Below are 15898 nucleotides of genomic sequence, written 5' to 3'. Positions count from 1 at the left end.
GGCAGCAGAGGCTTGGAGCGGGCGCCCTGTGTGTGTGTGTGTGTGTGTGTGTGTGTGTGTGTGTGTCCTCTGGGGGCCTGCCCCCAGCCACACCGCAGAGGCTTGGAGCAGGCGCCCCTCTGTGTTGATCTCTCAGGCTCCTGGCCTCCCCTGCATGTTGTTCTCTCCCTTGAGCTGTGGCCAGGGCAGGGTGCTGCCTGCGGGCCATGCTTGCCTGCTCATGAATCACTGCGGCTACCCGGGAGCAGTCCCTGCTGGGTACTGCCTGCTGGGGGCTGCCTGTGGGCCACACTTGCCTGCTTGCGGATTGCCATGGCGACCTACGAGCAGGACCTGCTGGGGGCTGCCTGTGGGCTGCACTTTCCTGCTTGCGGATCCCCACAGCAACCCGCGAGCAGGCCCTGCTGGGGGCTGCCTGCAGGCCATGCTTGCCTGCTCGAGTGCCAGGTGACCTGCCTGCAGGTCGCAGAGGCAATGCCTGCTGAGCTCATGTTGCCAGGGTGACGCCGCCAGCATCCTGCCCCGCCACTATGGGCGTCACCATCTTTTGTCACAGAGTGATGGTTAATTTGCATATTACTCTTTTATTAGATAGGATAAGCTAGATAGTAATTCTGTAATTCAGCATTTACTCTCCAATTTCTGAAATGGCCTCAATATCATTTTTAAAAAGACTTTTAATTGATTTTTTTGTAGCGATTAAGAGGGAGAGAGAGAAAGAAACATGGATGTGAGAGCAAAGCATCAAGCAGCTGGCTCCTGCACTCTCCCTACCAAGGATCGAGCCTGCAATCCCAGCATGTGCCCTGATAGGAATCAAATGGGCAACCTTTCAGTGCACTGGATGATGCCCAGCCAACTGAACTACATCAGCCAGGGCCACAACATCATTTTAATGCGAATAACAATATATCAGTTTTTGAAAAGAAATAAAACTATCCTTTATTTTGGTATAGTCCAATCTTTTACCCTATATCAGCTTCTATATGCTCCAAGCAATATCTCAATCAGTAGAGGAAGAAAAAAATACAGCAATTCACATTTTTCACTAGCTCATTTTTTTAGTTCTACTCTTGTCTTAAGGAAGCAACTGCAAGATTCATAAATCCCAGTTGATGTTTCTCGGATTCTGCATTTTTATTGAAGTCTTTTCTGGACCAGTCTAGAATTATGTGAGCATGTACATGAGCGCACGTGCGCGCGCACACACACACACACACACACACACACGTTCAGGTCCTTCCTGAGGCAGGCTAGATTGCTTTGCTTTTTAGTTATTCAAGGTCCACTCCAGTTCAGAATAGCTTCCGCAAAGAGGAAGACTTGCAAGTTTTCACTTCATTTCCCTCTATATAGGATATGTTTATAAAGATCTATTCTTCTAAGTCTTTGCCAGCAAATTGAGAAAAAAGGTACATTTGGGTACTTTTCCCAAATTCCAATCATATTCAAATTATACAGTTTTTAATAGGAAAAAACTTAATAAAATTGGTATAAAATAGACTATAACATTTCAAAATGCCAGTTCCTCTCTAAGCATCATCTATTAGAATCCTTTTCCTAAAACATGTAGTAATTTTTGACCAAAATTGACCATGTATTTGTTCTAAAAGAGCTTTTGGAAGAGTGCAAACTGCTGATAAGGCCAATAAAGCTGAGCTTTTAAACTTTTTGCATTTCAATTGCATAATCAAAGCCTGATGATAGCACATCACACACTCTGAGAATGCCATGGGCATTGCACAGAAAATGAAAATTAGTTCTAAAAGCCTTTTCATTCTCTGCGGCATAGGATGCTCCTCTCCTGGCTGTATATGAAAGAGGATCAGACACAAAATGGAAAAAACTATTGTGACTGTCAGTGAAAGCAAAACCCAGAGAAAACTGAGAGCATTGAGGGTTGAAATAGAAGAGCGAGCAGCTGTAATTAGCTCCAGTGCTCTGTGAGAATAAAGAAACAAAACCACTTTAAAAAATATAAACAGGCAGAATGTCAGTTGAGATAGTGACTACTACAATAACAAACCTTAGTAAATAGTGAGCAAAATGAAAGTAAATAAAGCTTGTGGATACAAGTCTGACATCAATTCCATTGGCTACCTATTTCATAAATTATCTTCTGTAATAAAAGTCATTGTGGTGTATTACTTTTTAGTTAGGACAACATCTAATACCAAAGGTGGTTTTAAATAAAGGAAGAGTGTCATTACATACCTTCCACTAAACAGTATATAAGGCAATTTTAATTACCTTCTGGTTTACAGATATTTTCATTTTAAGAAAATAGTGCAGCTCTAGCTGGTTTGGCTCACTGGATAGAGTGTCGGCCTGCGGACTGAAGGGTCCTGGGTTTGATTCCAGTCAATGGCACATGCCTGGGTTGTGGGCTCCATCCCCATTAGGGGGCGTGCAGGAGGCAGTCATCAGTGATTCTCTCTCATCATTGATGTTTCTATCTCTCTCTCTTCCTCTCCCTTCCTCTTTGAAATCAATAATATATATAAATATATATATATATATATATAAATGTATATTTATATATATGCGAAAGAAAATAGTGCAAAGCTAATCAAGATAGTGAAAGGGCCTTCTCCCCAATGCCTAGCTTTGATTGTTCTTGAACTGTGATGCTTAATTAAACAACCTGAACTTGTCAAAGTATTAAATTAAATCAAAGCCTGCTTAGGAATTTCTTATTTGTGCATGCTAAAGTCTATAACTCTCCCAACATGGACCCATATATCATTACAAGAGGTTTCATATTTGTTAATTTCATTGAATTTAGTTGAGAATATGATCAAGCCATGTCAGTAGGAGGCAAGTGCATTATTCTGTTAACTTGGCCCTTAATATATTTAAGGCAACTAGTAATTTAAAATGAAATAACTTGCTCTTCTTCCAGATCTGTTTAAGACAGACAGAGGCAAAAAAGGTATTTGGGTACTGCCAATATATTCTGCAATTTTATTTTGCTACTCACTTCACAACATCTACAAAGCTGTTAAATTTTTGCAGAAAGGCTATTCTCACGTATAAATGAAAGAACAGAGTCCTATACATTCTGAGGACTGTTCTCTGTAAGAAAGGGAAAAACTAAGGAGTTATCCTCTCCAATGCCACTTTGCAATTTTTTAATTGATGAAACAAGCCTGTGGTCATGCTTGTTTCTGACTCCAGGGTGGAGCCTTGAGACATGACTGAAGAAAAGCATCTCCTTTTAAGTTGGGGACTATAAATTCCATAGCTCTCTCCATCCTTTCCTATTTTTATTCTTATTCATAACCACCTACTACATATTTGTTTATTGACAGTTTCCCCATGAGAATGTAAGAAGCATGAGAGAAGGAATTCTTATTCACAACCATATCCCCAATACCTAAAACTCATTGGCAGTTCTTCACAAATATGTTGTGAATGACTGATGGAGAAAAAACAAAATTGATACCTTGTCATGCCTGAATTCTTCAATTTCTGAAAACTGCACTCTTGGAATCCCACAGGTGCCTCACTACTATACATTAGAATGCTTGACTACCAGTCCTTACTTTTGTCCATCTCTCTGTTGTACCTCATATAACTACCAACTTTTCCTTTTAAAATTTTATTGAATTCAGTTATACTCCATCTCCTGTCATCCTTTTAATTATCTGAAAACTCATTTCCTTGCCCTTTACTGGATTATTTATAGAATTAATTGGGAGAAAGCACTAAGCATATAGCCTTTGCTATATGACTCTTCTCATCCTGTATAAACTCGGTAAGAAGCCTGCTCACACTCTTGGCTTCGATCTTCATAACTATACTGATGACTACAAATATTTTCCTTCAGCAATGACTTAGCCCCCAAATTGCTTCCCTGGTAAGAAACAATGTGGTGGGAATTTCCATTTGTATTGCCCTTTCCAGTTGTCTCTCCCGATCTGTGTATTTTATTCATGGAGTCATTACTTTTCTTGGAATTATTTCTAAGATCTACAATAATCACTTTCCAAGTTTTATTCATTTTTCATACAAATAGATTTAAGAATCCCCTGTCCTCGTTTCCCTTTAGCTTAAGACGTGGTGATGAGGCACTAAACGGCATCTTTATGGCCTTCTTGCTTCACTGCTCCCCTCGCAATGTTTCTAGAACTATCAGAGCACTGTTTCAATCATACAACTCCCTTGCAGATTATAAAAGAAGACTCATTGATTGGGTAATAGACACAGTAAATTGTTTCCTGAAATGCTCTCTTGCTCTCATCTTCTAAAATTGGTGTATTTTTGTTTCTATTCAGAGAAATGGAGAACTAGTGTTACTTCTGGATCTACATTGCTGTCTCAGGATCCAATGCCCATTCTAAACAAGGTTCCAACTTCCCTTCACAGTTGTCTCACACCTGTCTTCCATGAATTGTCATCAGTAGCCTATGTTTTCCTCTTTGCATGTTTACTAATACACCTCTGTGGAAAAATTCCCAGTAATTTACATTCATTTAAATCTTACTCATTCTTCAAGAGACAGTTCAAATATAATTGCCTTCATGACCCCCATTTAAAACAAAAGGAAAACCTGACTAACAGAGCTGGAAGTATTCTATTTTTTAGTGCCTCAGCATGATTTTATTACTTAATGATGGTCATTAATTTACTACAGATGCTCTTTGATGTAAGATGGGGTTACATCCTGATAAATACATCGTAAATGGGAAATATAGTAAGTCAAAGATGCATTTAATACACCTAACCTACCGAACATCATAGCTTAGCCTAAACCAGTGATGGCGAACCTTTTGAGCTCGGCGTGTCAGCATTTTGAAAAACCCTAACTTAACTCTGGTGCCACTTCACATATAGAAATTTTTTGATATTTGCAACCATAGTAAAACAAAAAGACTTATATTTTTGATATTTATTTTATATATTCAAAATGCCATTTAACAAAGAAAAATCAACCAAGAAATGAGTTCTAGTGTCACCTCTGAATTTCAACTCAAGAGTAATTGGTTTCCTCTTCTCACCAGAAGCAGGAGACACAGATTGGCATTTTATAGATGTGATGAGATGTGAAAAGACAAAACACAATATCTAAAAATTGCTGGCAACACAATAACTATGGAGTATTCGTTGTTGACCCTAATGATGGTATTGCTGACTGGGAGCTGCAGCTCGCTGCCACTGTCCAGCATCCTGACAGAGTATGACCTCGCATTGTTTGTCCAGGAAATGATGAAAATTCAAAATTTGAAATATGGCGTCAGCTGAATGCATATTGCTTTCACACCATTGTAAAGTTGAAAAATTGTAAGTTGAACCATTGTAAGATAGGGGAACATCTGTACTTAGAACATGATCCATCTTTTCCTGAGTGTCTGTTTTCTGTCTTCTACTAAACCATGATTCCTTAAAAGCAGATCCTGTGCATTCCTTATCTGTTCATTTCCCTCAGTACCTCACACATAATGGATATGTGCTCAATTCATATAGACTATTATTATTAAGTTGAAAGAAAAGGCCTATAATTATCATGTTTAATTCAATGGTGAAGCATAAATTGAGTCATTCATTTAGTATTTAGGCATTAAACATGAATTGTATACATTTACATAGGAAACCAAGACTCTAACCTCTATGATATCCGATCCAGAGGGGGAAAAATTACATAACCTTATTCTTTTGACATATACAGAAATGTATGATTTCTACTCCGGTTCTCTGCTCTTTGACAATTTTTAAAAGTCAGATTTCTGAGCAGTTGCTTAAGAAGTTATGTTTAGGGCTTTTAGTTTGTAAGATTCCCAATGAAACTGAACTATTTACTAACTTCTAGGATTTCTAAAATTATTTATATACTTAATTTTTTTCCTAAATTTATTTCTTTTTAAATTTCCTGGTATAATTTAGTGACATGTACATGGTATACAAGAAATATCATTCCCTATAAATCATCTGTGCTGAGCCAATTTTCCTAGCATCCAGAAGCAATGCAGGTGATCTATGAAGGTGATGGCTTCAAGGCTTACCTTAACCCCAAGCAAAAACTTAAATAATGACTCAGTAGCAAAATTGGATTTCATTTATCTTTTCAAGCTGTCAAGGCTAAATTTTCAACATATTTAGTGCAGTCAAATTTTCCGCCATTAGCATTAGGAATCTAAAAGCTCTAGTTTCCTTCAGATAAACTTGCTCTACATTTTCATCAAAATCTATACTAATAAAAGAGTAATATGCTAATTAGACCAGGTCGAGCGGACATCTTCTAGGTGTCCTACTTCCTCCCTCACAAAGCCACAGTGGCAGGGGCTGAAGCAGCGATGGTTAAGGGTCAGCAGGCCAGCAGGGGAGCAAGCAGTTAGGGGGCAACCAGGCCAGCGTGGGGGAGCAAGCAGCTAGGGGCATGATCAGGCTGGCATGGGGGAGCAAACAGTTAGGGACACAATCAAGCTGGGGTGGGGGAGCAAGCAGTTAGGAGCGTGATCAGGCCAGCAGGGGAGTGGTTAGGGAGCAATCAGGCAGTTAGGCAGAGGAGGTTAGAAGTGATCAGGCAGGCAGGCAAAGACAGTTAGGGGTGATAAGGCAGGCAGACAGAGGCGGTTAAGGGCAACCAGGCAGGCAGTCAGAGGTGGTTAGGGGTGATCAGGCAGGCAGGCAGGCAAGCTGTTACGAGCCAGCGGTCCCGGTTTGTGAGAGGGATATCCAACTGCCCACAGGGATCAGGCCTAAACCGGCAGTCGGGCATCCGCCGAGGGGTCTCAGATTGGAGAGGGTGCAGGCTGGGCTGAGGAACACACACTACCCCTCTCCCGCATGCACAAATTTTGTGCACTGGGTCTCTAGTATTACCTATAAAGAAGGACAGGTTATAAAATTTTATCTACATGTAAGTCTGAGCAAGTTTCTACCACAAGATATTAGATTATTGACTTCTGGGAGCTAGGTTCAGATACTTTATAAGGCTTAAGTGCATATAATATATTAAAAATTACAAAAATTCTTAATATCCTATATGATAAATAAGGAATATGCAAATTGACCATCACTCTGCCACAAAGATGGCTACACCCACAGCAGAGGCTAAGTTCCCATAATGAGCCTTAATGAGTAATCAGTAGACACTAGAGGCTGCACCCCCCAAACCCTTATGGGGCTTGACAGGGGACTTCAGGCCATGACCCTGGGCCAGGGGACCTCAGGCCGTGCCCCCCACCCAGCAGAGCTTGACGGGAGACCTGAAGCTGTGCCCTCCCTCCCGATGGAACTTAACATGGGACCTGAGGCTGTGTCCCCTGCCCTGCAGGACTTGACAGGGGACCTCAGACCATGCCCCCTCCCCCAGTGCCAGACCAGGGGACCTCAGGCTGTGTCCCCTGCCCAGCGCCAGGCCAAGGGACCTCAGGCCACGTCCTCCACCCGGCGGGGCTAAACGGGGGACCTCAGGCCACGCCTCCAACCCTGGCACCTTGCCAAGGTACCTGAGGCCACACACCCCCACCCTGGCACCAGGCCAGGGGGCCTGAAGCCACACCTCCCACCTGGCAGGGCTTGATGGGGGGCCTCAGGCTACTCCCCTCACCCCAGGCCGGGGGACCTCAGGCCATGCCCGCCGCCCAGTAGGGCTTAACGTGGGACCTGAGGCTGTGTCCCCGCCTGGCGGGGCTTGACGGAGACCTCAAGGCATGACCCCCACCCGTTGGGGCTTGACAGGGGACCTCAGGTTGCGCCCCCACCCGACAGGGCTTGGCAAGGGTGGAAATGGCCAGGTCTGGATCTATCTCAATGAGGGGGGTCGGCCAGGTCTGGGCCTCACAAGATTTTGAGGTGCACGTGGGTGGGCGAGGACTTGACTCTGGGTCCCGTGGTGTGCCCCAGATTCTGACAGGAGGAAAATTTTTATATACATATTACTAATTTTCTTTCATCTCTGACACTTCTATTATAGAGAAAGGGCAACTAGCAATATTAAAATATTTCCTCTAATTAATCCCCTTTTAATGTGCACAAATTTCATGCACCAGGCCACAAATGGTATTATACAAACACATTATTCTCCAATAGTAATATACAAAGTTGTACTAATATTCCAAATTGCATGTGAAAATTAAATATTTGACAAAAACTCAAGTATTTTTGATTCAATAAACATTAATTAGCATTTAATTAGTTCTGTGAATCGGTATAAACTTAGTCATACAAGCTAAAAAATAAATGAAGCACAGAATGAACAGAAACATTACTAACAGATAGATCTACATACTGACTAGAAATTTTAACATATGTCTCTTAGGCTGATAGGACAAACACAAAAATACCCAGAAACATATAAAATTGAACAACACAATTAGAAATCAATAATAAATTGATAATTTTTTTTATTTTGAAAATTAAATAATATTTTTCTAAATAACTGAAATGGAAATTAGAAATGTGAACTTTAGTAGTAATGAAAATGCAACCCATTAAAACATTTGGAATACAAATAAGGTATTTTTTAGAATGAAATTTCAATAATACTCAAGCTGGAAATCAATGACATAAGCATTTCAAGAAGCTAGAAAAAGAATACTAAGTTAAAATAAGATAAAATAAAAGGAAAAAATAATAATAGTAAATATCAGTGGAATAGAAAAGAAAAATATAATAAATTCCACAAATTTGAAAGTTATTTTTTAAAATGACTAATACAGTTAACAAACTCCTACAAATATTAATCAAGAAAAATTTCTATCAACAACAGAAATGAAAAGAAGATACACTAAAAATTCTATAAACATTAAAAGGTAATGAAAGTATATAAGAGATCAACTGAAGGACTTGTATGCATCCATATAACCATAACTAATGGACATAAGACACTGGGGAGTAAGGGAGGGCAGGGGCTTGTCAAGGGTGGGGGGAAAAAAAGGACACTTATGTAATACCCTTTGTAATACTTTTAGCGAAAAAAAAAAAAAAAAAGAAATAAAAACTTAAAAAAAAAAAAGAAAGTATATTATAAACAAATTCATGCCAATAAATTTGAAAAATTATATAAAATATACAAATTTGTTGAAAACACACATTTAAATTTAAAAACTGACACTAGAATTAACATAAAATAGTAGTTAATATATTAGAAATGCATTTGTAATTTAAAATCTTCCTATGAAAATTTCCTTCCAAAGAGAAATCAATTGTTTTATAAAAACAACTCAGCCCTAAGAACAAAACATGATATGGCTTTTATAAGAAAGGAAAATTACTTGCCAAACTTCCCATGATTGTAGAAGCAAAAATCCTTTCTGACACTATACTAAACTGAATCCATCAGACTGGAGAGTATTGCTGCTGCAAGACCCAGTAGAGTTTATTGGTGGTGGGCACACAGTGCAATATACAGATCTTGTGACAGAAACCCACACCTGAAGCCTACATATTAGATTGAACAATAAATTTAATTTTTTTAAAAAGAAATGATTTGGTTTAATATTTGAAAATCAATCAATGTCACTCACTATATTACTATGAAGAAAAATAACGCCATCACAAAAACATTCAGAAAAATTATTTGATAACATTCTAAATTAATTCATGAAAATGTTTTGTTTTACTTTGTTTCACAATAAAGTAATAGAATGGAACTTATAACTCTGATAATGGGTAACCCCTGCCTCTCAAAAAGCAATAATAATTGCCATAGCCATAGCAGTCATTGCAATCCTTGAATTATTACTTAATATCTATAACTTTTAAAAGATATTATGATGAAAATGTTCAGTAGAAGATATTTAGCCTTAACTACTTTGCTAAATAATTTATATTGAAATGTATAAAGCATCTACAAATAGAGCAAGGATGATTTTTTTCCCCCAGAAGCAAAGGTAAATAACATCTTAAAAAAGAAATTTTCATAATAGTCCTTTTTCAAAACATTTATATAAAAGTCCAAAAAATCTTTAAGATATTTACTTTAGAAAATGAGATTTTGAACACTTTAAATAACTCTTCAAATAATTTTACTCTTCAAGTAATCTGCTATTTCTCCACATTTCTGAACATTTAGTGATTAAAAGTTAAACATCATACTTTTGGGATATTTCCCCTTTTTATTATCTTACAGTGTTTCAATTATTGGCAAATATTTCTATTTCTTTGAAAGTTCACCTAAGTTAAACTAACAGACTACTTTAAGAATTTATTCATCACTGTAATGTTTAGTACAAAGTATTTAGATACTTCTAATTTCCTATCCATTAATGTTTTGAGTTTTCTTTAAATACTAGAGGCCCGGTGCACAAAAATTTGTGCACTCGGGGGGCGGGGGGGGTCTCTCAGCCCAGCCTGTGCCTTCTCGAAGTCTGGGACCCCTCAGGAGATAACGACCTGCTGGCTTAGGCCTGCTCCCGGGTGGCAGAAGGCAGGCCCAATCCCTAGGTGCAGCCCCTTGTCGGGCTCAGAGCAGGGCCAATAGGGGAGTTGGGGCGCTGCCTCCTGTCATGCACAGAGCAGGGCAGATCGGGAGGTTGCGATGCCACCCCTAGTCACGCTCAGGGTATGGCCGATTGAGGGGTTGGGGCACCGCCCCCTGTCACACTCAAGGCAGGGTCGATAGGGAAATTGCGGCGACACCACCTGTCATGCACAGAGCAGGGCCCATCAGGGGGCTTGGGACTCCGTACCCTGTCACACACAGAGCAGAGCCAATCAGGGGGTTGAGGAGCTCCCCCCTGTCACTCACAGAGTAAGGACAATAGGGGAGTTGGGGCACCGCCCCCTGTCACACACAGAGTAGGGCAGATCAGGGGGTTGGGGCGCCACCACTGTCACACTCAGGGCAGGGCCGATGGGGAGGTTATGGCTCTACCCCGTCACACACAGAGCAGGGCCCGTGGGGGGGGGGGGCGCCGCCCTCTATCACCCACAGAGCAGGGCCGATCAGGGGGTTAGGGCACTGCACCCTGTCACACACAGAGCCGCAGGGCGATCAGGGGGTTGGGGAGCTCCCCCCTATCAGGCACAGAGCAGGGCTGATCAGGGGGTTGTGGCCCCGCCCCCTGTCACACACAGAGCCGCAGGGCGATCAGGGGGTTTGGGCGCTGCCCCCTGTCACGCTGATCCGGTGCCGGGAGGCATATTACCCTTTTACTATATAGAATAGAGGCCTGGTGCACGGGTGGGGGCTGGCTGGTTTGCCCTGAAGGGTGTCTTGGATCAGGGTGGGGGTCCCCACTGGGGTACCTGGCCAGTCTGGGTGAGGGGCTGAGGGCCGTTTTCAGGCTGGAGGGTGACTAAAGCTCCCAACCGCTCCTTTTTATTTTTTTATTTTTTTTTATTCTGGGCCAGCTTTAGTTCTGAGGCCTTGGCTGCTGAAAGCAGGTTTCTGGCCATTGTTTACCTTCTGTATTTGAAACAATGTTGTGGTCCTGCTGGCTGAAGCCTGGCTGACTAAAGCAGGTTTCTGGGGTTTGGTTTAGCTTCTATATTTGTTACAATGTTTCTTAGAGTTGCAGCTCAGAGGCCGGCAAGGCAGGCGGGGAAGCTTGGCTTCCTCCATCACTGAAGCAAGCAAGCCTCCCTGTTCTCTTCAAACTGCCTGGCTGCCGGCCACCATCTTGGTTGGCAGTTAATTTGCATATCTCCCTGATTAGCCAATGGGAAGGGTAGTGGAGGTATGGCTAATTACCATGTTTCTCTTTTATTAGATAGAAAGATACATCGACACAATAAAATAATAGAAGTTAAAAAACATTACATAAAGAAAATAAATCAATAAATTTTCTAATTTAATAATTTATGAAATAGGGAATTTGCTATTGTCACATGAGGTAAAACTTCATTTTTAATAAATTTTAAGAATGAAATACCTATTTAGAAATCATTTTCCTAATTTTCTCAAACCCCATAAGAGATAGTAATCAACTAATGTGTATCAAATAAAGTTCAATTCATCTCTAATAAATATCATAAAAATCTCAGATCAAAGAAGACATCATGTAAATCTTATAGTTACCAATGTGAAATTAAGCAATATTTAGACATCAGAAATATATCTTGATCCACAAGAATCTTCTGTGTTTCACAGGCAGAAAGAAATGGGGTGAATGTGTTAATTTTCATACTTATTGATTCCCAAGATGTGACTTCGAATAATTGAAAATTCAATGAGGACAAAGAAACATAACAGTGGAACACTAATTAAATTAGGAATCATGTAGTTGTAATCCTCCTCATGCCATAAAACTAATACTTTTTCATTTTTGTTATTTTTTTAAAAAGCTTGCATGCTAAAAGCTTGAATGCTATCTTGGTAGATTTCCAAATAAAATGAGGATTTGCTTTATACAATCTTATCTGTAGTCAAATGTGTTAGAACATAGTTTATAAAAACTTTAAAATGTTTTTCACCTATCAGGAACCTGTTTTATCCTACATTGTATCGTTCAATGTCTTACGACTTTCAGGACCTCCTATAGAAAGTGTATGCATCTTGGCCTCAGTGACATTGGGTTTGGCTTATCCAAATTGTCCCAATATTATTTACTCATTGATTATCTCTTTCAACTGTTTGAAAGCATTGTTTATCTTATAGTCTTACACTAAACTATTTAATAAATTAATAATTAACTAAGTCTATAATTAAATAAATATATGTTGAGAAAATAAATGATTAAATGAGTGAATTATATATTAAATTCTTGAATATGCTGTGTTTGCTACTAGATATTTTTTCTCTTCTATGATGCACCGGCTTTATACTAAATATAATATAATATATATATATATATATATATATAGAGAGAGAGAGAGAGAGAGAGAGAGACTAAATATATACTATATATGAATCAAAAATGATTAAATAAATCTTCCTGCTTTCAGGGAGATAATAATTTAGTTACTCATTATAAATAATACTCAGATAATATTACAAAATTATAAACATTGTTTAGTTTAACCTATGGCCATTTACTTATGAATAAACAAATAAATATAGTTACTGACTTGTTAATCTGTGTTTGCCTTCTTAGAAAACCTGTACACACCTTGGATATTTATCATTAGCTGTTTTTAAAATAAAACAATGATCCTCCTATGAATATACTATAACACAAATGGCAGGAAAAAGACATAGACTATCTGAGGTGAACATATAAAGATACAACGTGTGTCTTCACTAAAGAACAAAGTGTGGGGTCAAGTACTGATCTCAGAGAGTGTAATCCTTACCAGGTCTCCAAGTAAAATCTGCGCAGAAACTAGAGAGGAAATCAATATTTCACCACTGAGTATTTTTAGAGTTTAAAATTATAGGACACAAAGGCTCTGACAGGGAGCAAGTGAGTGGTGCACAGTGTGTATGTGTCTGAAATGTCTAAAAATGTTTCACTTGACAGAGCCCTAGAAGAGGTTATCCCATGTAGCCAGCCTTGATAACTGTTTTTAACTTGTCTTTCCTTAGATTTATACACAGAGACAAAATGTTTTGTCCTGTGTAGGCAATGTTTACTAAAAATTATGAGTTTGCATGGTTCAACTTCTTAAAAATATATTTTTAATCTCATACAATGTCTGTTACTTATAAAATAATCAGAAAAATGCAAATTGATTCAAAGAGGTCATCCATTATTCAAATAAACAGAAATAATCACAGGTAATATAATGGGTTCCTCAATGCATTCAAGTGTGTTACTTCACAAAATAGAGTTTCAACTGGCTTTGTGATTAATGTAATTATGGTAATTTTTGAAATGTATTTTATTATATTCTTTGCTTCTGATCAAGATGGAATTCTGAGAGTAAAGATCCCAATATTTAAGGTCAAGTCATCATCAGGGAAGTTAAAATAATTTATTTTTCCATCTGCACCAGAAATTACCATTATGTTATTAATTTATATGTTTTTACTACTTTAGCTAAATATGTGTATTTTGCTAGTCATTCTTATTCATGCTTTTATGAACTGTCTTTAACTCTAGTGATAGATTATACTCTTGCTCCCAAATATTTGCTCCACTTCTCTGTATGTGAATTGTACAGCTCTACCTAATGCTATGTGATTTTTCAGGGCCTCCTGAAAAAAAGTATATACATCTCTGCCTCACTGATGTTGAGATTGGTTTATCTACTGAGTATTGTATATATGTTTGACGTTTTATATATAACTAGAGGCTCAGCGCACAAAATTCTTGCATGGGGATTGGGATGTGTGTCCCTCAGCCAAGCCTGCACCCTCTCCAATCTGGGACCCCTCGAGGGATGTCCAATTGCCTGATTAGGCTCAATTCCACCTCACAATACAGCCCTCTCACAATCCAGGACTGCTGGCTCCCAACTGCTCGTCTGCCTGTCTGATTGCCCCTAACTGCTTCTGCCTGCCGGCCTGATCAAACCCTAACCATCCCCCTGTGGCCTGATTGCCCCTAACTGCCCTCTCCTGACAGCCTGGTCACCCCTAACTGCCCTCTCCTGCTGGCCTGGTCCCCCCAACTGCCCTCCCCTGTAGGCCTGGTCCTCCCCAACTGTCCTCCCCTGCAGGCCTGGTGGCCCCAACTGCCCTCCCTTGCAGGCCTGGTTCCTCCTAACTGCCCTCCCCTGCAGGCCTGGTCCCTCCCAACTGCCCTCCCCTGCAGGCCATCTTTTGTCCACATGGGGGCAGCCATCTTGTGTGTTGGAGTGATGGTCATTTTGCATATTACCTCTTTATTATATAGTTTTATGTTGGACATCTTAAAAAACTTTTTGGCTAAAGAAAGGCTGCCCTTCCTGAGGCTAACTAATTTTTGTGGGGGAGCCAATGCGGGGGAGGGTGGAAGGTTTAAATAATAAACATTAATTTCTTACAGTTCTAGAGGCTGAAAAGTTGAAGATCAAGGCATTAGCATATCCCATGTTTGGTGAGAGCCTGCTTCCTGGTTAGCAGACCACAGCTATTTTCTCTTTGTAGCCTCACATGGTGGAGAGCAGAAAGAGAGGAAGTAAAGTCTCTCATGTTTCATTTTATATAGGCATTAATACCATTACTGAGGGCTCCACATTCATGATTATCTCCTAAAGATCCCACCTCCAAATAACATCACATTGATGAATAGGACATACATATGAATTAGGGGAGATGGTACAAAAATTCAGTCTCAATGCACTCTCTCAGTTTCACTTTTCTCCTAGTAAATATGTACCACATTTAACACCTTTTTCCTGCTAAAAACAGAAGACTCCTTGATTCTCTCCTTTCATTAGACTCAATCAATAAAGATGCAAGTACTGTCAGCTCTATCTTCAAAATACTAGTATGTTGGCCTATTCTGAGACATGACAAAGGGCCCAGCAGGGAGCATGCTTTTGATATACACACTAACCTATCATACCTACTGGCCTGTGCACACTCTATGCACAAAGAATCTTAGAATTTAAATATAAAAACTGAAATGAAAATAATCCAGCTCTCCTCTTTTTTACCACAATACACATTAAACGTAATGAAAATGAGTCTTTTATTTTAAAAAAGAAAATCATTTAAGAAATAAAAATGTCTTAAGAAAATAATTAAATTTGGAATCTAAATGTCAATAAATGTCTTATCTGGTTAATTCAATGTCATCCATTGAACAATGTGAGAATATCAAACTCATCCCAATTGTCAAGAGTTTCAAATATTCTTGTCTTATGTCATAGGATGAAAATGAAAGAACTTAGAAATATGTATTATGCATAAGACTCTACTCCAGAGTCTGACCTCAATACACATGGTAAGATTCTGATATGAGTATGATAAACATGAAGAAATAGAAACATCCCCAACTCATTCCCATAGTCTTCTCTGTGAATTGTAAGAAATTTCTTAACTACCATGAGCCACATGGCTACTCATAAAGCACCTTAGTTATACAATTAAAGATCCAACTAATTAGTTTTACACTGGCTTATCTGCCTTCTTTAGAAATGAACA

The sequence above is a fragment of the Myotis yumanensis genome, unplaced genomic scaffold (genome assembly GCF_028538775.1).
Source record: "Myotis yumanensis isolate MYYU_CA2020_CCGP unplaced genomic scaffold, mMyoYum1.0.hap1 SCAF_3, whole genome shotgun sequence".
Lineage (NCBI taxonomy): Eukaryota > Metazoa > Chordata > Mammalia > Chiroptera > Vespertilionidae > Myotis > Myotis yumanensis.
Note: the sequence above shows the minus strand (reverse complement) of the source record.